The sequence below is a fragment of the Leptidea sinapis genome, chromosome 24 (assembly GCF_905404315.1).
Source record: "Leptidea sinapis chromosome 24, ilLepSina1.1, whole genome shotgun sequence".
Taxonomy (NCBI): Eukaryota; Metazoa; Arthropoda; class Insecta; order Lepidoptera; family Pieridae; genus Leptidea; species Leptidea sinapis.
In genome coordinates this window covers 7,483,035-7,508,355 of record NC_066288.1, presented here as the reverse complement: position 1 = coordinate 7,508,355, position 25,321 = coordinate 7,483,035, and the positions used below count along the sequence as shown (strand labels likewise).

The 25,321-nt window shown below is 33.9% G+C and overlaps 1 protein-coding gene and 1 non-coding gene across 2 annotated transcripts in view; one reads left to right on the top strand and one right to left on the bottom strand.

Moving 5' to 3' along the window:
• The window catches only part of LOC126971770 (ATP-binding cassette subfamily G member 4), an 83,831-nt gene that overhangs the window by 35,445 nt on the left and 23,065 nt on the right, over nt 1-25,321 (bottom strand). The window lies entirely within an intron of this gene.
• Nucleotides 1,907-1,979, top strand: Trnaa-ggc (transfer RNA alanine (anticodon GGC)). Its single transcript has one exon. It is a non-coding gene; the product is annotated as a tRNA-Ala (tRNA).

The window sequence follows — 25,321 nt, the reverse complement described above, 5'->3', positions numbered from 1 at the left end:
CTTGATTGATAGTAATACAAGTTATGGCCAGTTGTACTCAACTGACTTAGTCTATGCTAAGCGTCTGTAGCAATAGCACGCATTTATGTGCTATTGAGATACTATTGAAATGATTGAAAATACCACTTCAGTTTCAATGCGAAACGGTGCGGTGGACAGGGCACATAGTTCGACAGACATATGACCGTTGGGGCAGTAAATTCCTCGATTGGCGCCCACGTCCCGGAAGATGCAGTGTTGGTAGGCCCCTCACAAGATGGACCGACGATCTGGTCAAGATCGCCGGAATACGTTGGATGAGGGCAGCGCAGGACCGATCGTCGTGGAAATCTTTGGGGGAGGCCTTTGTCCAGCAGTAGACGTCTTCCAGCTGATGATGATAATGAGATTACGATTAGATAGTATTTTAAAAAAGAAATGACCTCACTGGAACTGGAACGACAGTCACGGTGACAGTTAAATCACGTTTATCTCTGATAAACTGTGACTTTGATAGATGTGATGTTTGAAATAACGCTCACCATAGACATTTACTAAGGATAGGATTAAGGGCAGTTGCTTAAAATATTCTTGTTCAATAAGCAGCAAAGGCTGGCAATGCTCCTGTTATTCCTCTGGAGTTGCAAGAAGCTATGGGTGGCGGTGATCACTTCACATCAGGTAATCGAAGAGCGATATCTCAAGTCAATTTCCAAATATGCAATTATTGGGGTTGAGCAGGTATAACTGTTAAGTAGATGCTGTAGATGAAGCCACAACCTAAGAGTTGAACAAAGATATATCAAGATTTATAAGCCTTACGTCACTCGAACGGTTGGCTCAGTGAAAGAGCGTTCGCACGCAACGCGAGTGTTCGCGGCTTTATGTACCGCATCGTTCATAAATTTTGTTTTTAAATTTAATTTGTGTAATCAGGTAACCTGTACGCTTATTGGTCCTCCTCTTCATAAAAAAAAAACTAGTAGAGAATAAACAATAAGACTACTTTCTGATAAGCATATTATGCTTATATATTAATAATATTTATAAATATAATAAAATATCTGTGATTGATTTAATGATGTTATGATCGAGAGTATGTTAAGAGACAGTTAATTATTAAAGTTTATTAACATTTTTAAGTCCATTTTATTATATTGAGAATATATATATTTTGCTATCACAACATAGTATGTGTGGGGTGAGACTGATTGATAGAATTCCGACTGCGGCAATACTAGCGCGCTGTAGTCTGAAAGTAGCTTTTGTGACAAGGACTGAGAAAAGAATGGTGAAATGGTTTGGACACGTGGAGCGAATGAAGAATGACTTATCAAATATATAAGGCAAGTATGTGTGGGCAAGTCGGTGGCGCGAGATCTCGTAGAACATTCTTGAAAATACAACATTAAAAAAAAATGTTTTCTGGTGTACGGTGTTCGCTGGAGGATATGACAAGGGTACGCGAAATAGAAGCCCCTAAACTTTTCTAAAAGACCAGCAAGGGTCTTGTAATTCCTCTGGTCATGAAGGAGAATGTGGGAAGCGGTGATCACTTAACTTTAGGTGACCCGTACGCTTACTCCTCTTCCGTAAAAAAATAATTTGAAAATTAATTTAATATTTAAGATAATATGAAAAAAAAAAAATTAAATAAAAAAATATATTATTATGTACTAAACACTGAAGCAGGATTTGTAAATTTGCAGTATTTATTAATAGTATTAGTATTTATATTCATGGTGAAAAAAAATTCATAACTTAGTCTTATTTTAATTTCATTTTAAAGAGCGACATCTCAAGTCAACATCCTAATATGCAAATATTGGGGTTGAGAAGGTAATCAACTTTAAAGAAGATCCTGTAGATGTAGCTACAATCTGAGAGTTGAGCAAGACATACAAGATTTATCAACGATACGTCATTCGAACGGTTGGCTCAGTTGGAAGAGCGCTCGCATGGCTCGCGAGAGGTCGCGGGTTCGAGTCCCGCGTCGTTTATAAATGTTGTTTTCAAATTTTATTTGTGTAATTAATTTCAGAAGTGAGGAATATCATTATAGAATAAAAAATAACTAATTGTCTATAAAAATAAAATCTAATAATTTTAATAATTAAAAACTCTGGTTTCTCTTCAAAACGTATAAATCTTTCGCCTTTTATGATGATGAATACAGTAGAATCCGGATATAACGACCTTCAAGGGACGGACCGAACCGGACGACGCACAATCAATGTACAATCAAAAACTAAAAAATTCCCTATATAGATATAAGTAATAAAAAAAAACGATTATTATCTATAACTTGTCCTCCATCTCCAGCCATGGAATATAATAAATGTTATCAAAGATAATAAATCATTTTTATTTTCGTTTCAATCTTTTTAAATAGTATTTTATCACAATATATGCATTGTGAAAATATTATGTTACAAAAGATTACATAAGAAACAAATCAAGCACACAAATTGTATTCTGTGCTTTCTTCAATCTTTGATTCCCGTCATTTACCTACTGTCGAAATTTTGAACACACTTCGGAGAAATGTCTTTTTACATACAGTATGTACAAAATAATAATAATATTGACACACTTTTTACACAAATTATCTTGCCCCAAGTTAAGCATATATAGCCTGTGTTATGGGTTACAAGACAATGATATATTTAATACAATATACTTACTTAAACATACATAAATTCATATAAACATCCATGACTCGGAAACAAACATCCATATTCATCACATAAATGCTTGCACCTACCGGGATTCGAACCTCTAGCTTAGTAGGATATGTATAGAAATTGTATTAAAATATTGGCTGTATTTTTTGTATCTGGCTGGTTTTAATGACATTAAAAAGAATACTAAAATGTTGTTTCAAACTATTTTTCATCTCTCTGTAAAAATGAGCGAAACTAAAGAAGAAATTCGATTCATTTAACCTTACATCATTTGTACGTCAAGATAGACTTGCGACAGCTGTAAAATGTGGAAAAACCTCTATTTTGAGCAATGCCCACACACTAACAGAAAATGACAAATAAATCGTATCTTAGAATTATAAATATTAAGAATCCTGAGCGGCACTGCATTGTAATGGGCCGGGCATTAACATTCGCTCAACGTCCTGCTCGTCTCGTCCCTTTGTTTTCATAAAAAAAGAGTTTGGTGACTCGGGTATTCAAATAAAAATAAAAAAGCGATTATAAGCTTCTTTATTATACTATGCATCTGCTCAAATAGTAGTTGGAGAGATGAGTGTGTGCATAAGGTAATACACACACTACTCTTTTCACTCCGCGGATTTTGATCTCAAAGATACTCGTCATATAAAAGCTCAATACTTGTGTCCCACAGGAGCTCACTGACAGAAACTTAATTAACGGTGTAATCTTTTTCGATCCTCTATTGAGACGTAAGAAGAATAAACCGTTTCTGATAAGATTGATAACATTTCAAAACTGGACCACCTACGACAAGAATGTCCACAAAAGTGAGTGATCAAAAGTCGGTCAGGTTTGCAGACTAATGAAATAAACCGGGCTAACTCGTAATAAGTTTGATGGGCTTGGAAGCGCATTTTTCACTATATGCCTTTATCGTTGGGTAGAGCTGTCTGTTCGGTTCTCTACTGATGTGATTAAAGCTAGAAGTTGAAAGAAAGCGGGCGAAATTTATCAATTATATAGAAGGTGTGATCTTTTATCACGATAACGCAAGACCACACAACGTTAGCCTTTCAGCACAAATTAAGAGTTTGGTTGCTAGGTTGTTGATGCATACGCCATATAGCCTTCAGATTTTCAACTGTTTCGGTCTCTGTAGGCAGTGTAAGGTTCACGTCAAGAGAAGACTACTAAAAGACATGGCAACATGGGCCAACAGAGAGTTTATATTATTTAGGCAAGACAAAATTCTTAAATAGCTTCCTAAATATAAACTGAAACAAGAAAAACAAAGTGAGTACGTTTAACATTTAGTTTACTTACGTGTGTGTGGGGTATGTGTGGGTATGTGTGGGTATGTGGGGTATGTGTGGTTATGTGGGGTATGTGTGGGTATGTGTATATCTTATGTGGGGCATTTGGGTATTATTGGTAACAGCTTAGCTGATTTATCTGATAATATCGTAGTAAATTATCATACCTACTATAGAATACCTATTATTGTGATACAGAATAATGCATTGATCACTAACTGTATTATAATAAACGCGAAGTAAAGTTATTCTTTAAAACCTTTTGTCATTACCTTACCTTAGTCACTACATTACAATAAATAAGACAGTAAGAGTATATTGGACACGTGGAGCGAATGAGTGAAGAAAGAATGACGCATCAAATATATATGCAGGGGCGTGCATATCATATAGGAAATTAGGCAGTGAACTATTATCCTATCGAATTGAACCCCCAATCATAAATTTACCTAAATATCTACGGTAAGTAATCCCCAGGCTCAACTACGACTAGTTAGATCTGCAGTGCCTACCTTGCTAGAAAACCAATGCCTGTATGTATGGCAAGTGTGTGTGGGCAGGTCAGTAGCGGGAGACCTCGTAGAACATTCGTCGATCAAAGGAGAATGGGACTTTTGGGCCTGATAGTTAACAACTTGAAATATACTTTTAAAAAAAGGTTATATTTTTCTGGTGTAAAATACAAAAAACTAGCTCATTTTGCAATCTACAAACCGAAAAAACATTAAAATAAAGAAAATCGATTAAAATGTAATCAAATAAATATTTAATCGATTAAAATAACATTAAGGTCCGATTGTTTTATTTAAATAATATTAGATAGGTGCATAGTTTATGTTAGAATGACCATATTATTATGAATAAAATATATTATTTTCTCAGGAAAAAACAGAACTGAGCAATTATTTTATTAACAATAAATCGATCAATAAATCGATTTACATAAAAAATCGATAGAAGTGAAATCCTTGTTCCTCAACGCTAACTTCAATTTGACAATGACAGTCTGACAGATCATTTTGTTTATTCGTCATTCACTTCGTTTCTTTTCTTATTGTATTCGTTGAGTTACCGACTTGTTAACTACTTACCTACCCAATTGAATTCCATGGAAAGTTGTCTCTAGCAGTCTGTTTTACAGTTCATGTATTAGCTAATGAGTATATATTATTCTTATCTGAGAAAATAAAACTATCTTTTAATTTAGGTATACTATATTATATCTAATTGCCAATTGTCTTATATTTTAATGCAAAAAAATGTCGTTACAGTAGTAAATAGGTAGGTATTTTTTTTCTAAAAAAAATAAGGGTGGTACCCAGCTAATATAAGTTTGTGATAAATCCTTAGCTAGGCATTAAATAAACCTACTATAGATCAGCTGTCAACATATAGTTTATGACATAACCTCATTTTTATATCTTCGATTACTCAGCTCCTAGATTGACAAACCTTGCAAAATTTTCAATTATGCATTACTTAAACGTTATCTTTTAATTAGTGCTACTTTCATCTTGTTATCACCTGGGCCCAGGAATGTATGAAAGCGTTTCAATTTCCTTTGGGACGTTTTGTGAAAAAGAAAGGTCCGAAGCACCCGCAACCGGCGAGCATGTATGAAAAGAGTAATGAATATAGAGGAAGCGCGTGAGGTTCGTAACGATAGAAGCAAGTGGCATTTTATTGTTTCCTACGAAGGCGCAGTATGTAGGCACAACAAGGCTGAAGGCCATATCACACCCGTGTACGGAATCGTACATTCATAGTGCTTCGTGATGACACCTACGAAGAAAATGAAAAACAAACTATTACCTCAAATATCTATTTTACAAATTGAAAGGAGAGCCAGGGTCATAATCAAGCCATAGTCATAAATTAAACCTTTGCATGGAGTGAAAACATTCAAAACAAAAAACAAAACAAATGAAGAACACACAAGAACTGGATTTTTATACAACTTTTATGCCCAAATATGAATTAGTACGAAATAAATAACGGAGTTTCAGTTAATGTATACTCAGTATAAATATGTTATGTTCTTAATTTGTGAACAAACAACTTAGAAGTAATTTATTTATTAAAGGGACTCAGCGTCTCACTGAACCAAGATAACCTATCTACACGTCATACCGTTAAATCACATCGAACAGCAATAATTATCCAGAATAAATACTCCTTATATAACATAATGTTGTTAAATGATAAAATTTGCCAAAGTTGATATCACATATCCATTAAGATTCATATGCAATAATCATTACATCCAAATGTTTTGAGTTTTCTTTAGTGTTAATTCCACCAATATTTGTCTTTTAAACAATTTGACACGTCTTTCGCCTCTACACGAGGCAACCTCAGGACGTGTTGACTTGCCAAAATCTGGTACGAGACTGGACACGTGTCGAATTGTTTAAAAGACAAATATTGGCGGAATTAACACTAAAGAAAACTGAAAACATTTGGATAATTATGGATTTCCGCAATGTAACGGCTACTTCACTTTTTTTTAAATTATTATTATTACAAATAAAAAATACGACTTTTAACATTATATACATAAATTTCTATATTAATATACTTATCTAATCCAAATATAACTATTTTTTGAACTCTTTTAGGATTTGTAGCTATAATGAGATAGTAATTCGGCTAACATTTGTTAATTAGTAGATCTAAACAATATGTTATGTTTTTAAAGTCATTTCTAGGATTAATACACAAATAAAATTAGAAAAACAAAACTTTATGAACGATGCATGATTCGAATCCATGACCTCGGGCGTTCCGTGCCGGTGCTCTAATCAACTGAGCTAACCGTTCGAGTACCGCCTCGTTATAAATTTCTGTTTGCTTTGTTCAACTCTCTAATTAGTAGATGATTTATATGTCGCTTCGACCACTAAAATGGTCGGATAGGTTTAAGATTTCAGCAATAGCATTTACTGAGGCATTCTTATTATTTTCACGAGTAAAACCCGACCACTACTGCTTTGTTCTGTGAGCCCGAATAGCAATAGTAAAAATAATCAACTTGTCAAAATAATTGAAATTCTCCATAATATAAGTCAAACTAAAGTAAAAACTGTAAATATAACGTAATTACATCGCAAGTACACATTTGGCCTACATATTTCTTCACAATTACAGATAATAAAATTGCGTAAATTATTGCTTTGTTTAGTACATCGACTACAACATAGGGTTACCACACTGACATTCAATATTTTTACAGTTTTTACTGCTATTGGCAATGACGTTCTATACATTTGGAGATATCATTCGCAGTCCGATAACGGTGTGGCAAAAGTGTGCTTAAAGACAATGTAAGCACACTTTTCTCCTTAGTCTTCTGTCAACTGTGTGTCAATCATCAATCCTACGTGTGCTATAAAAAGGTTTTCTTTATGAAAATAAGGGACGAGACGAGCAGGACGTTCGGTTGATGGGAATTGATGCGCCCTGCCCATTATAATGCAGTGCCGCTCAGGATTCTTGAAAAACCCCAAAACTTCTGAGCGGCACTACAACTGCGCTTGTCACCTTCAGACATAAGATGTTATGTCTCATTTGCCCAGTAATTGAGACAGAAACACAGTAATGCTTACACATAACTGCTTCACGGTAGAAAAAGGCGCCGTTGTGGTACCCATAATCTAGCCGGCATCCTGTGCAAAGGAGCCTCCCACTGGTAAAATAATACGTTAACGCCGCAAAAAAGATGGTGTGACTTATCACCGGTAAATTTATTTTATCTATATAAGATTGGTTTGCAAGGAGCGTAAATAATTTTTCATTAAAAATAGTACACTTATTGACAAGTATTGATATCCTTTTACTCTCTAGGGACTCAAAAAATATACGGTATTTTCCGTTGACCTAGAACAATGAAAATTGGCAAGTTATACCGTGCTATACTACAAGTATAGGGTTAAGTGTGAAAACTATACATTTGTAATTAAATCATAAAAATACAGGGTATGCAATGAACGGCGGTCAATTAATTGAGGTAACCGTGTAACGTATGAAAGGGCTTCATTGGCACAAGCTAAAACAGATATTTATTAATGATAATTATTTATGATGTATACTTTTCGATTTATGACGGAAAATACCCCTTTTTAAAAGTATATCTAATAATATGTAAGGAACCCACGGTGGGCAAATCTTACTCGCACCTGTCCGGTCGTTCGGAAAAGTGACGAGACGAGCAAGACGCTCCCTGGTGGTAATACGCCCTGCCCCTTACAACGCAGTGCCACTCTATAATCTATCATCAGCCGTAAAACGTCCATTGCTGGACAAAGGCCTCCCCGAAAGATCTCCACGACGAACGGTCCGCGCTAACCTCATCCAACGTATTCCGGCAGTTCTTGACCAGATCGTCGGTCCATCTTGTGGGGGGGGGGGGGGGGGGGGGGCAACCAACACTGCGTCTTCCGGTACCTGGTCGCCATTCGAGGACTTTACTGCCCTACTGGCCATCTGTCCGTTCAACTATAACCACTTCAGTTTCCCAATCATTTGGGTTATGTCAGTGCCTTTGGTTCGCCTAGTGGATTCGGGAATTGATTCTCATTGAATTGAAATGATTCTCCCAGTGCCGCTCAGGATTTTTGAAATACCCCAGCTTCTGATTGGAATCGCAATTTTTCGCTCGTCACTTTAAGACATAAGAAGTTGTCATTTGGCCTAATTTCACTAGCTACGGCGCCCTTCAAAGTGTTAAATTTTTTCTTGTATGTCTTTTAATTAGGTAGGTACATATCTTAATATACCTATACCTACGTGACACGTTGTTTGTCCGCGATGGATACTAAACTAATGAACGGATTTGAATGGGGATTATTTGATGGAGTGCAGTTTGGTCCAACTTGAGAGATAGGATAGTTTTTATTTCGATTTGGGACCCATAATTATTTTTATTTTCAAATTATTTGTTTTGTATGTACATATTTTCTATGAGAGAATTTAGTGACGCACGGTTTGACAGTTCTGCTGCGAAACAATTTCAATTTAACAACAGGGAGCATATTTTACGAAATAATTCTCTATGTAATGAAATATTATTGACAAATTTCAATTATATAAGTACGTGGTATTATTGAATTACATTTTTATTCATTATTTACAATTACAAACAGTCATACACAGATTGTAACAATAAACATCTAACGGAGAAGTTACTTTATATGATTTCTATGAACTGTACCGATCACACATATTAAAATGGATTAAGCACAAGGTAAGACATTACTAGGTATTTGATTTATAATTATATCGTTAGTAAAGTGAGGTGATACTGTGAAAGTTACTCCGTGATATATTATGATAAAAATAAATAATATTTGTATAATTTAACTATATCATTGCATTGCGTGACTCATTATTTTTATTACAATCAAAGTGACATACTTCAATAACAGTTCAAAGGTCGTTTGAGTCATTGGGTTATATTTTTCTTCAATTAAAGGGCGAACATTGTACCGGGATAACTAATATTATAAATGTGAATGTAAGTTTGTTTGTTACGCTTTCACGCCTAAACCACTCAACCGATTTTGTTAAAATTTAGTACAGAGATAGACTAGAGCTTGAAAAAGGACATAGGCTACCTCTTATTGAAAAATAAATAAATGGGGCGGTTGAAATAGGGGTTTAATTGCTGTTTGTATGGAAATTCGTCATTATCGAAGATAAAACCATGAAGAAAAAGAAATCATTTATAAAGATTTGATCGAGCATTTTTTAAACTTAATAACGTAAATACTATTAAAGTGACTGTCAAAAATTATAAGGGACTAGTGGACCCGACAGACGTTGTCCTGTACACACATCTTAAATTTGAAAAATCGGTACAGCCGTTAGGAGGAGTTCACTAACATACACATGAGCAGGAGAATTATATTATATGGGCGGAATTGAGAATCTAAACCAATCTCAAATTCACTGAAACAAACAAAAAAGTCATCTAAATCAGTCCAGCCGTTTAGGAGGTAGTTTAATTGTGAATCTAAACCATTTTCGAATCCACCTGAAGACACACACCAATCTCAAATTCACTGGAACACACAAAAATATCATCAAAATCGGTCCAGCCGTTTAGGAGGTAGTTCAATTGTGAATCTAAACCATTCTCGAATCCACCTGAATACACACAGAAGGTTTCATTAGAATCGGTCCAGCCGTCTAGGAGGAGTTCAGTGACATACACACGCACACAAGAATTATATATATAAAGATATGCGCTGTATTATAGAAGAGCGCTGCCAGCAGCGGACAAAGCAGTTTGTATGTGTATTATTTGCAAAGTATTCTAGAAGAAAAAAAATGCTGAAAGTAACTATTCAACGCGGACGAAGTCACGGGTAAAAGCTAGTAGATTATATTTGAAGAATAAATAAAGAAGACTTAATTGAAATCTAGCCAGTTATATTTTTCGTATAGTTAAAATTTTAAAATATTAATTTATGCACACTCATACTGAGGTATTGAAATAATCTTTGTTAATATTATAAACAATCTAAAAATACTAAAAGTGAACGGATATAGGATCTTTTGAATTGATTGAATAGTGAATGTTATGTGACAAACGCATTCAAATCGGTTAAGTCATTTCTGCGATAAGCGTGCAGAAGTAAACAAACAAACCACTCTCCGTTAACCTACACTGTTTCTACAGTCGAAAATTGTAAAAATGTGTAAAAATTAATTTTTAATATTTAATGTACCTACGTACGGTTAACTTACGATTTTAATATCGACTTATAAATATATTGTAAGGCCATACTCTCATGCCACACCAGAGGTATCCTGGAGGAGACAGGAGAGTTGCCGGCCTTTAAGATGTTGGTTCACGCCACAGACAGTGTGCTACCAACCTTGAAGTGAAGCCTTGGTTTGATTTTTCTGACAACAATTATTGCAAACCGTTACACTGGCGCAAAAACAAAGGCTAAAGTAACTAAATTTGAACAAAAAACCCAGGCCAAGTACAAGTCGAAAAAAAAAACAAAATTAAAAAATGTTCTGTTGCATTTATTGATATAACGGGATGGGTAGAACGCAAAGGTATTAACTAAACTAACGTAAAGGTACACTATAAATATTTCGGTTAAGTTACTAAATCTATTAAATATCGGAAAAACTAGAGCTCGTGAGGAGTACATAATATAAGAAACTTAACGGCATTTCTTTTCAATCAATTATCAAATATCGAGTATTTTACATCAGCTGTAATATACAAAATAAATTAGTTTGTAAGGTGCTTTAAACGTTTGCTAAAAAGCGTTTTAAACATCAACTTTTTGCTGGGGAAAAGCGTCAATGGCGAAATAGTTAGCACCATTTATAGCCCCCGGTTCGATCCTCGCCCGCGACGTGTATGTTGCTTTGGGTTTTCGTAATAATGGGTATGTAGGTACATTTATCCGACGCTGCATAAAGTTGAAATCTCTCTTTTGTTTCCTCTGGTGTTACAAGAGTGAATGGGCCGCGGTAATCACATGTCATACGGATAATGCTACATCATCATCATCATCACCCGGAAGACGTCCACTGCTGGACAAAAGCCTCCCCCAAAGATCTCTACGACAATCAGTCCAGCGCTGCCCTCATCCAACGTATTCCGGCGATCTTAACCAGATCATCAGTCCATCTTGTGGGGGGCCTACCAACACTGCGTCTTCCGGTACGTGGTCGCCATTCGAGGACTTTACTTTCCCAAAGGCCATCTGTGCGTGGAACTATGTGCCATGCCCACTGCCACTTCAGTTTCGCAATCATCTGGGCTATGTCAAAAATAATTAATATACCTAATGCTTTTTATGTACCCAAAACTTATTGCTAAATGTACCTTGAGTGGTTATAAACACAAATTAATAATCGGAAAGAAAAAGTATGTATATGTGAAAGGAATAGTAAGCAGAAATCTACCGAGATAAGTTTAACACGTGTCTAAGCAACAATGTCTTAATAATGTATGAAGTAATTAATGCCCACAGTTGCATGAACATTGAATAAGTACATTACCTATACGGTAATTGACGTATGGAACGTGATTCGCATGGCAGTTTATTATATAAATATTTGAGTTAGAACGGCAAAAACAATTGCTGTCTGTGCTGTGAATAACAAACGTATTGTGCGGAACTTTGACACATATTTCCGTGTTGATTTTAGTGCTCTTTGTACACTCATAGCTGTTCCAAATATAAATGTTTTGTACAGAGATGAGCCTTTGTTTGTTTTATCTGTAGCAATGAGACAGCCAATCGAAATATTCGTCCCGTTTACTCATGAAAGTATTAGCACAGAGTATAGGGAATGATTTACGAATAAAGTATTAGTGAATTAAATTCAAATTCAAATATTTTTATTCAAAATAGGATTTAAAATCACTTATTGAACGTCAAAAACTACCACCCAATGAAAAGAAACTGCCTCAGACCTGAGAAGAATGGGCGCAAGAAACTCAGCGGTTTTTTTTTAATATAAAATATGGATTACAATGTAATATCGTACAATAAACATTTATAATTAAAGAGCCTGAGAGCCTGTTCGCTTTATTTCCAGTCCGTGGTGTCATTAAGAAAATCGTTTATGCTATAATAACCTTTCCCACACAAACGTTTTTTAACAATTCTTTTAAATTTCGTAACACATTTGTTTTGTACATTTTCTGGGATCATATTGTAGAAGCATATACATCGCCCAACAAAAGACTTACTAACTCGACACAACCGAGTAGTAGGCAAATCTGTAACCGAACGATGGGGAACTCGAAGCCGCGGGTTGTGTCTCCATCCATCCATGAGAGTTGAAACTTGTACAAGACATGCTAAGATTTACTTAACATGCGTCACTCATACGTGTTGGCTCATTTGGAAGAGCGCTCGGACGGAAACCGAGAGTCGATTCGATTCCCGCATTTCATAAATTTTAGTTACAAATTTAATGTAATTAATCTCAGAAGTGAGGGATATGACTTTAAAAATAACAAATATTTCAGATTTGAAAGAGCGACATCTCAAGTCAATTTCTATTAATAAATAAAATGTTTTATAACCAAGGTCCTAAAGAATCACTGAGGAAAACATTTGAGATAATAACTTTTATTGTACGTTATTATAATCTTGAAAAAAATTAAGGCCGCTGAAAAAAAAATTCAAGTTACGAATTTCTTTATTTAGGTACCTACTCTGATACTATTAAATATTTACATAAGAGCTTACTAACTAATTAAAGAAGCAATTAAAAATTTAGGTCTTATATACCTACATATACTGTCTGTAAACTTATTTATAACCCTATTCTACGCGTAAGTTATCAGACTTTATTGAACTTATAAAAGAATACAAAAGCCCTATGAGTTTCTTTCGCCTGTTCTTCTCAGGTCTGAGGCATACCTTTTCGAATGGGTGGAAGTTTTTGACTTTCAATAAGTACATTACTGACTTTCAATCATTAGAAATATTTGAATTTGGACATAATTCAATAGTTTTAAGCACTGTTTGAAGTACTCTAGCACTTACAAAAATAAAAATATCAAAACATGCTACACAGAAAGATACACATAATGATAATGATTTTGTTGGAAAATTATTTTGATCTAGGATTAAAAGAAAGGAGTGAGTGGAGAACTGTCATCGATAAGTATGAACAAACTCAAAATTGTTAAATGTCAATGTGACAGCTCTTGACCGCGATCATACATTGAATTGTATATTTGTTTCAGGTATAATAAGAAAATAAAACTGTTTTCAATCTGGGCACCGATCATTACCGTAACCACTTGTAAATTCGTTAACACCGATCAAATAACACACTCTAAGCTAGGTGGTCTACTGAAACGTGACATTGGCCTAGTTGTAGTGCCCCTTCCACAGAAGCCTTGAAAGAATAGAATACAATAGAATAGTCCAAAAACTGCGTTTAGTTTGTGTTGATAAAATCAGAGTTGAAACTGTAAACTCGTTAACAAGCTTAATCTTAGTTCTAATCGCGATTAACTTCAATGGTGGAATCGGCGGCAAAACTGTTTCCGCTTAAGTCAAAGTAAAATGTGTTGCGCAAACGGCGTCAACAACATACACTGGCTGTTATCTCCATTGTTTAGTAGCTGGTCATTTTTGTTGAGAGTTTCACTATTCGTAAGTGACAACCTACATTGGAAGTATATCAGCTGCGCCGACGTCACGCGTTCACTGACACTGATAAAGTTTGCCACTTGCCTCTTGGCAGTGTGCTATTTGTATTGCGTTGTCAGATAGCAAAGCGTCATAGCACGTGCTCGATCTGTTTGGGAGTTCTTGTTGCCATTGTGAGCTACCACTACTTTATTTATCTTTCTTATTTCTTTTTAATTGTTACGTGTTTATATAGCAAGCTAGTTGGTTTTTGGCACGAGAAGAGCGTAGCCTTTAATTACAGGTACTTCACTACAGATACTATGCGGAGAATCCAATGACAATATTAGTATAAGAAAATTGTGAGTTAAAAACAGTGTGATTTTATTATTATTTTATTTATTACTCATAAAGGAGTCTGCTCACTCTACCATAAGAACCGTACCCTGATTATGAAAGAAAAACGCTAGGAAAGAAACGTGAAAATGAATATTTTTTGTATGGAGAAGGAGGATAAACTAGCGTACAGGTCACCTGGTATTAAGTGATCTACATCGTAATACCATCATTCATGAAAATAGTTCGAACGATATAATAGTAAGTTAATACTATTTCGACCTTTTCAATAACCTATCTATCCTTAGTTCTATCATCATTATCATAATCTATCCTTTTACGCTTAATTAGATTTCAATAACCTATTGTCTAACATCTAACCTATATTGGACATAGCTATGGATAGATAAGATCTTGTCATTGAACGGTGATAGCAATTTATCCGTAACTAGAGATACGTTATTGAAAACGGCCGTAGGTGGCAAGTTACGACAAAATACGGTAACACATGTATAATAATAATACATAAGTGAATTTGCATACAACCATAATGTTAACACCAGGAACATACATAAAATTATAATGCCTACTACCCCGATAAGTTGAGTTAGTAAGTCTTTTGTGGGGCAATGTATATGCTTTTACAACAAGACCCCAGAAAATGTTCAAAACAAAAGTGATTGGGAATGGAGCGACCGCCCTCAGGCTATTTAATTGTACGTGTTATATTACTTTGCTACCAAATTTTTTTATGAAAAATAAGCCCGCTGAGTTTGTTGCACACGTTCTTTCTCATGTGTGAGGCATTCTTTTTTGAATGGGTGGTAGTTTTTGACTTTCATTAAGTGATGGCAGATCCAATATTGAGTAAATTTGTTTGAATTTTAATTTGAATAATATTATAATATCCAGTATTTCATCACGTCGGAATGAATAGTCAAGCAGCGCGTAGTGAACAAATATACAAACATCGATTTTATTTATAACAATAATTTTAACACAATAACTCCAGAAAAAGTAAGTCCTTAATAAGATTCAATAGAAGTAGTAGTAAAAATTAATAAAATTGAAATATTATTGCATATTCATTAGTATTATTATAAGTTTCAAATAAATTCGGGAACTCTGAATAATTTCGAGATAAAATACCTTCAATACTTTTCTATACCACAGACTGACAGCGTATGTTATGATAATGGGTTTAGTAGATATAGGCGTAAAAATGTAGGAAACATACAAACTTATTACGCATTCATTATATTGTTTTCTAGGAATTTTATGCGAATTTTTTGCTGTTAACATGCTCCCGGAAAAAGGTCATAGACCCATTGCAGTGGCAGTCTCTATCGGTATTTTGACACAATTTCCTGGAAATATATAAATAAATCATTGTTTGAGCGAAAGCAGTATGATAAAGGCCAACATATAATACACACTTAACTTGACATAAATAGTACACTAATGATTAATGTTTGTACAAATTATGTCAATCAAACTCGTTATGATGAATTAGTTAGCCGTACTGTTTGAAGGAGCAGTTAAATCATTGAATACTAAAAAACAAACAAAGACATATTGAAATGATGTTATAAGAATGACGCGTTTAAAACCTAGGATGAAGTGTCAACTAGATTTGACACTGGTGAACCCGAAAGGGCCTAACCATCCTATAATCCGTACAAATTGAAAAGCAGTAGAACATGGTTTGATCAAAATAATTTGAACTTACTACTAATTTGGTTGAATATATAATATTTGCAATTTTAATATTGAATATTTGGGATAATAATAATTATTAATAAAATTAAACATTATTGCAAATGTTGCGGGATTCTTTATCATTTATTAATATGTTACTGGTCTTAATCTATCAATCTTCTTACAAAGCAAGGAATAGGTATTAAACTAATAATCGTACTTAAGTCTGAAAGGTTATATTTTGTGATTTAGGTACGCTCAGTATAGCTTTTGCAGTCTAATTATACACGGTGAAACTTTATGGGTATATTATGTACTATGCTTTGAACCAGACATACTTTAGGTCATCTCTTATGACTATGTAAGATATAATCATATTTTTTAAGATAACTTATTAGTTATCTTTAGTATTTAGTATTTCATTATTTATTATCGTTTAGTATTTCATATTGAAATACTGAACCACCACAACATGTACTTTAAAACTGTGAATCTTGCAAAATTTACAAATAAATTATAATTACAACCTATGTGTTGGTCACACAACCTTCACTTGCGACAAAAAAACAGCAAACTCTGTCATATAAGTACACAAAATTATTTTATTTGTCCTTTTTATTCACATATCACAGTTTTTGAATATTGTAATCATGTTTGTGAACGGTTTTATTATTTGCGTTCACATCCAGGTATATACTTCATCCTAAGTTTAAACAAATCAGAAAAAAAAGATAATTAGGTACTAGTGATACCGCTAGTTACAGAAAGCATACTTAAAGTTAATGTTTTTTTTAACGCTGATACGGGACCAGACGAGCAGGACGTTCAACTGATGGTAATTGATACGCCCTGCCCATTACAATGCAGTGCCTTTCAGGATTCTTGAAAAACCCAAAAAACTCTGAGCGTCACTACAATTGCGCTCGTCACCTTGAGACATAAGATGTTAAGTCTCATTTGCCCAGTAATTTCACTAGCTACGGCGCCCTTCAGCCCGCAGCAGTGATGTGTAAGCATTCTTCACGGCAGAAATAGGCGCTGTTGTGGTACCCATAATCTAGCCGGCAACGTGTGGATAGATTATGTCCTTTGCACTGGTAAATGTTTCATTATATCACATGCTATCTTTGACTGTCGAATTAAAAAAGAAAATGACAGTATTCATTTTAATGAAACCATAACTTTTTAAGGACGCTTTCTGAACTCGTGGTTAGTCACTGTTAATGTTCATAAATAATAAACGTTAGTTACTGACAAAATACATCTATTATACCTTACATCTTCAATCCACAAGACGTTATAGAATAGGTATATACACATAATATGACGAGGATTCAAGAAACGGATGGCTTACGGGCCCTTAAGGCGACACTAAATGCCAGCGACCTTGAGCGATATGAGTTCACGGCTGCCGGCCCGCCATCTGTGTAACAAAGCCAATATTTTCAAAATACTTGTGTGGAAAACAGTTTATATGCTTACAATCCTCGTTATTAACTACTAATCTGAATAAATCAACCTACACAAAAAAGTACAAGCTATAAGAATAACTTTTCTGAGAGAAGTACCAAAAAAATGCGTCACGCCATGCCAAAAAACTTGTTTAACTTCAAAGAAAAGTGGTAGTTCAAAAAGGCTCGGCAGTGTTAACTATGTATAACCAACAGCAAGCATTAGCAACCTACAAATTAGACTTAAGGATATGTGTAACAGAATTAAATAGTGTTCATAGCTCGAAATGCTATACTTTCACCACAAAACTTGTCTAAAAACATCATGTTTGCGTGTTTTCTGCTTACTCTTCGCCTTAAGGCAACGCTGTGTTACTATCGACTTAACCTTAAACAAAATTGGTTTAATCTACAAAATAATTTCTGGAACAAATAAAACTTAAATTTATGCCTTTGCATTGCTAACGCTAATACTACGCAATTGAAAATTGAATTTTATTTCCAATTGTTTAAAGACTAATTTCATATATTTAACGAGTTATCGGTCGTTAGAAAATAATAATTGTAATTATTAGAAGCTTGTTTATACAATCATTCATTGCGATATCATTACAGAAGTAGAATCGACAGCTATTGCAATATCTAAGTAGGTAGTGCGAGTTAGTCAGATAGCAAAATAGTAATGAGGTCATATCCGGGATCTTTGTGCACATTGTGGGTAATCATTGGGTAATAACAAGTTCAAGATATCAATTTTGAAGTGAAAACTTCTGTAGGCGCGTCCCTTAAAGTCAAAGCCTTATGAATGTCAAAATTGAAAGTAGGTACATTTGACCAATGAATGTCATTGGTCAGAAGTCAAAGAGTCTTTATTGAAACAGGCGACTAAGCGATTTTTATTTATTTATAATGTGCCAGCAATAACTCAACTTAACATTAACAATTGATTTGCACTTACATACTAGTTCTAGGTTGGTTATTCTAATTAGGTACATTAAGCATTTTAATTTTGAAAAAATTAAGTAACTTAGTAATAAATCTTAATTCTAGAAACTATACAATGTAAGTAATTATAAAGTGGTAAGTGTGGAATTACAAAAAATAAAAGTAAGAATTAATAAGTCATTAACAATCTAATACAAACTATTATCTACCGTGGTCGTTATTTTTTCTAAAACTTTATTTCTAAATGACTTAAACGTGTCGTGAAAAATGTCAACGTCATGATCGTTGATATCATTGAATGTTGTAGATATTCTATTATAAGGACCGTATTGTTTCACATTCGTTCTAGAGTAATTAATTGAAAATATTTTATTAATCGGTTTTCTTGGTAAACATCTTGGAATGGAGAAATTTAAGTTAGATATTATGTTAGGTTCTAAGGATCCGTGTATAATTTTAAAAAGGCCGCAAAGGTCCAGAAACTTTCGTCTGTTGGACAGAGAAACAATCTTAAAATGATTTAATCTGTCACAGTAACGTGATCGATTTGAGAGGCCGGCATCTTTGAATGACAAGAATTTTGTAAATGATTTTTGAATTTTTTCCATGCGTTTTATGTGGCATTTATAGAAAGGGTTCCATATTATGCTATTGAACTCTAAAGTACTTCGAACAAGCGTGTTAAATAGACAGATATGAGTAGTTGTGTTTCTGAATTCCTTAGAGTTACGTTTTAGGAAACCTGACATTTTCTATGCCTTTATAATAATATGATCATAATGATTGACAAAACTTAACTTGGAATCAAATAGTACTCCCAAATCACGAACGACTGTTACTTGACTTACAATCTCCTTGTTAATTTTGTAAGAGGAGACAATTTTTTTTTACGCTTAGACAATTTAATGTGTGAGCACTTGTTCGCATTGATTTCCATTTTATTATTTGAAAACCAATTGTAAATGGAATCAATATCGCGTTGCAAAAGGTGTACATCTCTGGCACAGCTTACTGTAAGATATAATTTGACATCGTCAGCGAAAATTGAGCATTCACTATGACTTATATGGTCTGCTATATCATTTATGAAAAACAAAAAGAGGGTCGGTCCTAAGTGGGTCCCTTGTGGAACGCCAGAAGTTGCAGTGAAATCATTGGACTTATAGCCACCCAGAACAACTCTTTGAGTCCTCTTTTTCAAATAAGAATTGAACCAATTCAGAAGATTTCCATGAAACCCATAATGTTTTAATTTTATTAGTAGTATCTCATGGTTCACTTTATCGAATGCACTACTAAAATCAGTGTAAATAGCGTCAATTTCATTACCATTATCTATATGATTACTTAGGTAGCTTGTAAACTGAAGTAGGTTTGATGTAGTTGAGCGATGTTTTAAAAAACCATGTTGATTTTCTGTTATTATATTACTTAAGTAGGGAGTTACTGATGATAAAATTTGTCGCTCAAAAATTTTGGAAAATGTTTTTAATATTGAAACTGGGCGATAGTTTTTGATGTTATCTCTATGGTCCTTTTTATATATAGGAACTATATTCGCTATCTTCCACAAGTCAGGAAAAATTGAGGTTTGCATGGATTTTTTGAAAATAATATTTAACAGTAAAGATAAGTGCCTACATGTTTTTAAAATAAAGTATGGCGGAATACCATCGGGACCAGCTCCTTTACTGGGAACAATAGAACGAAGTAACTTAAGAATGTTTCTTTCACTTATTTCTACATTGGAAATGGAAAACTGGGGAAATGTTATCAAACCATTGATGTTATCCTTTGAAAATATTGATTGGAAATGAGTAGCAAATAGTTCTGTTATACCTTGACCAGTTTCTGAGGTTGTGTCATACAATTTTATATTACTAGGTATTTCGGACGGAGAGCTCTTTTTATTTTTTATAAACCCCCAAAATTTCTTAGAGTCACTGTGTATTAGTGATTCAATTCCGGCATGATAGTCATTGTAACAGGCTTTAAGTAATGAGGCAACACGTTTTTTCAATAAAATGAGTTCAAGTTCATCTCTTGGGTTTTTATATGTTTTGAAACGCTTGCGGGTTTTCTCTTTTTCACGAATTAATTTAATGAGATTCGGCTTATACCAAATTGGATATTTACTTTTCGTTTTGGAACATAAACTGCAATAATATCGTTCAGCATGTTGTATAATTTTGAAACCATGACATTAACATCTTCACTGGCTAGAAGTGTCTGTTCCCAATCGAGTTCGCTCAGTTTCTTATTTATTACATCATAATCCGCTTTATAAAAGTCGTGATTAACAAAGGTTCTACATTTAAGGTATTTACATGTGTTAAATTCTACGTTGATTATGATTGCTGGATAATGAGTATCAAGTTTTGATAAGGGGGCACTTTAACAATACATTCTCGACCAAGAACGAGATCTAAAATGCGGTTATTACTATTCCGAACATTATTATATTGAAGAAAGTTGTTTTGAGACATAAAATCTACTATTGAAAAGCCTGATTTATTGTTGTAGTTAAAAGGTTGTAATAAGTTATTGTCATCTAATTTCCAATCTATGAATCCTAAATTAAAATCACCAACTACTAGTACTTCATTTGAGTGTGATTGCACACCGTACTTATATTTTCTGAAAATTTTGCACACATATAAAGGCCGACATGACCACTCCGACGAATAAATTTACATTAGTGCCGGATAGGTGGCCACCAGGCAGTGATTTCTATCTTTTGTATCATTGGTCAATTTGACCATAATGACGTAATGAAATTTGGTTACACTGGTAAGGGCAGTCGAAGTCGCGGGTGGTTGAAGAACGTACTAGAAACTTATCGACCAATTTTTTAACATAAAAGTATTACAATAGTTGTACTTTAACCCCCACATTCATAATGGTCCGCTAACTTACAGCAGCTGCTACAGATGTACTACTGTTATTTCTCATTCTGACTTAGGTCAATAGAAGAAGACAGAGTGAGAATTAGCAATGCTTTAAGTTAACAGACTATTATCAATAAGGGGGTAAATGTATAACAACATAGTTTGTATGCCGCTACATCCAATACCGTGAACCGTGTCCGATATAAAAAGGGTTTTAAAACGGGAGGAAAAGGGCAATCAAGATTGCATCAATATACCTTCAACCTTATAATAATAATATTGACAAACTTTTACACAAATTATCTTGCCCCAAATTAGGCATAGCCTGTGTTATGGGTTGCAAGACAACGATCTATTTAATACAATATACATACTTAAACATACATAAAAACGTATAATCATCCATGACTCGGAAACAAACATCCATATTCATCATATCAATGTTTGCACCTACCGGGACTCGAACCCGGACCTCTAGCTTAGTAGATAGGGTCGCTAACCTCTGGGCTATATAGATCGTCGTAACCATATAAATATAAGTATAACCATATTTCGTATTATATCAGATTTATATTAAAGGATAAATATTGGCCCCGTTTTGCATTTTATAATAGCTACAAATTGTCCAAAGTGCTCTTTACCTGGAGCTACTTAAATTATTTAAAATACAGTACTAATTAATTTGTTTATTCATTTATATTAGGGGGCTGACAGCCATAACACAGAGTTAAATATAAATGTTAATACGTAAAGGCCATTTATAAGCCTCCACAAGTAAAAAATCAATTAAAAATTACAATGCTTCACACTTAAATCTAGGTATAACATTAAAACTTATAAACTAGGCTATATTATACAATACAATGCTATTTAGCTTACTAATTCTAGCTACCTAAGTTAGAATTAGCCTAAATTATTTTAGCTGTTTGCACGTCAGAGCAATGATGTTAGCAGTCAATCTATACATATCTATACATATAAATAGAATTGGAGTGTCTGTTTGTAATATTGAAATAACCGTTTTTTACTACATGTATATGAATAAATATACGGTAAAATAACATCTTTTACAATTTTTGCCTGTCTGTGTGTTTCTTCCGGATAATATCTGAAATGGCAGGACCGGTTTTGACGGGACTTTTATTTTAGAAATAATCTTTTATTTTAGAAAAATAGGGTAATGTTGCAATGTCCAAGTAACGGTCTTACTCTTAAAATCATTTATATGGCAAAACAACGTTTGCCGGGTCAGCTAGTACTATATACGGTTCAATGTGCTCCAAAGTAATTTACCTAATGATAGATTCCCACAGTAAGCAGATCAAGGTTAACGAGATATCTAGCTCACGTTACCGTTGTACTCAACTATTTCACCTAAAGTTGATCTTATCTTATTGCACGTTAAAATAAACAAAGTTAAGTTTTTAATTAAGAAAATATATGAGATTGTCTAGAAGAGAGAAAACGACTGCAAACTACGGCCATGGGATTTTTTTTTAATGAAAATAAGGGACGAGACGAGCTAATGGTTCAGCTAATGGTAATTTATACCCATTACAGTGCAGTGCCGCTCAGGGTTCTTGAAAAACCCAAAAATTCTGACAAACACCTTGAGACAAAATGTTAAGTCTCATTTGCCCAGTAATTTCACTAGCTACGACGCCCTTCAGACCGAAACATAGTATCGTTTACACATTACTGCTTCACGGCAGAAATAGACAGCGTTGTGGTACCCATAATTTACCGACTTCCTGTCTACTACTACCGACAGGAGCTTCCCACCGGACTTTATGATAGTTACAGAACAGTTTAAGGAGATAACCGTTTCAAAGGCAAAGTCAAAATAAACTTTATTCAATAAGGCTTAATTTAAGCTCTTAAATCTTTACTATAAATATTACTTCTAAATTACTTGAATCTACCATAATATGTTCGAAAAAAAGTTGAGCTCGTGAGAAGAACATACAAGAAACTCAACGGCCATCTTTTCGATCAAAAAGATATTTCATTAAAAGTAATAAAAAATAAACTATGTAAATATAAATAATCGTGTATTGGATGCATCAACTTTTAGAGCTTGAATTCATTATTTGTATGATGCTTCGTGAAATGATGGTCGTGATTACTGTCATAATTAGTAATTGCATCCAACAAATACAATGATTTATAAAGTATAACAGGTCGACCTGGCGCCAGAAAAAGCAACCGTGTTTCTGTGGTTACATCTGGAGTGATATATTTTTTAATGAGAAAAAGTCACGAGATGAGCAAGTGTTTCAGGTGATGGTAACTGATACGCCCTCTCTATTAGCACGTTAACAGCCCCATACAAGCGTTCCGAAACACTACATGTGTGTAACACAAAATTCAGAGAGACCGCGGCATCACAATTGCACTTGCTAGATGGCATACAAATCCTCACACGAACGAAGCCTCACACGAAACAGAATAAAAGGACAAACAAGCATACCTTTCACCTGATGATAAGTGATCACCTACACGTAAACGGGAGGAATAGCTTTTAGTAACCATAACGGAAAATTTTCACCACTTCTTTGAACTATGGAGGAACGCCAGATATCATCTTTTGGTGCTTTATTTGAATTTAACGTCAGGCATCAGGCCAAATAGCTTTCCGTTCTATGACCAACACTTAATTTACTAAAACAATAAATTCAACAAATATATTTAAATAGAATATAATAAAGAAACCAAAAGGGTAAAGTTTACGAAGCATTCGCCGCACTCCTGCACTTCGCACCAAGACTACATAATATTATACAGTTTCTATTGCTACTAAATTAAGTTCAGATCGTTATGTAAATTATATCAATAAAATTGTTACACATGGTGCCATAATATTAGGAATGAAATGAAATTAAAATGAAATTTATTTATTGCGTTGAATACAGTATACATTATAGATCTTAAATTTATGGTAGTGTCTTCTATTCGGCTAATTTAAATTAGCAAGTTTACTTAAAATTTAAAAAATCCTTAACATTATAACCATTTAAACAGGACTCCAATAAATCGTTTCTGTGGTATGTTTTTTATTTCTGGAGGAAGTGGATCTGCTCGATCGATAATAAGGCAAAAATTCAAATGAATTTCTTAATTTACTACACAAAATATTACGTTACTGCAAATTTATGTGTTTGTGTGTCTCTGTATGTGTTTTCGTGCACTTAACTAATGAAAGAGTCACGCAGTGCGGTAATGTATGCACAGTTTATTACTGGAAAATTTGTTCGGAAAGTAAGTACCTAATTTTATTCCATAATTAGAATTAGATGTCATACTGTACACATAAGCCACATTAAGTATTATTAAGCAAAAATTTACCAGAATAATTATAAAGCAACTGACCCGACAGACGTTGTTCTGTACATAATAAATAAAATCCTTTTATTTTATGAATTTGTCAATAAATTGTTTCAGAGCAGAACTGTCAAATCGTGCGTCAATAAATTCTCTCATAGAAAATATTATGTCCATACAAAACAAATATTGGAATTAAAAATAATTATAGGTCCCAAATTGAAATAAAAACTGCACTCCATGAAGTAATCCCTGCATTAGTTTATAGAACACAGGATTTATATATATTAAGATAATTTAATGTGTTATTTGAAAGATTTTATTCATCTATGACTTCCAACAACGAAATACATTGCACTACATAATAATTAATAACAGCTTATTATAAATAAAACATAATCTGATAATCTCAGCTATTACATACCATTAGTCGCGATATAAAGTTACAAAGTCCAAACTGCAATTTAATTGCCCCAGCCGATGCAATTCAAATGCATAAACACAAGTAGTAAATAGGGTGTGACGTTAGAACTGGATCTGTTACGGATATTCTATATTGTGGCTAATTCTACTAGAGAAGGCAAGTTAACTACAGTA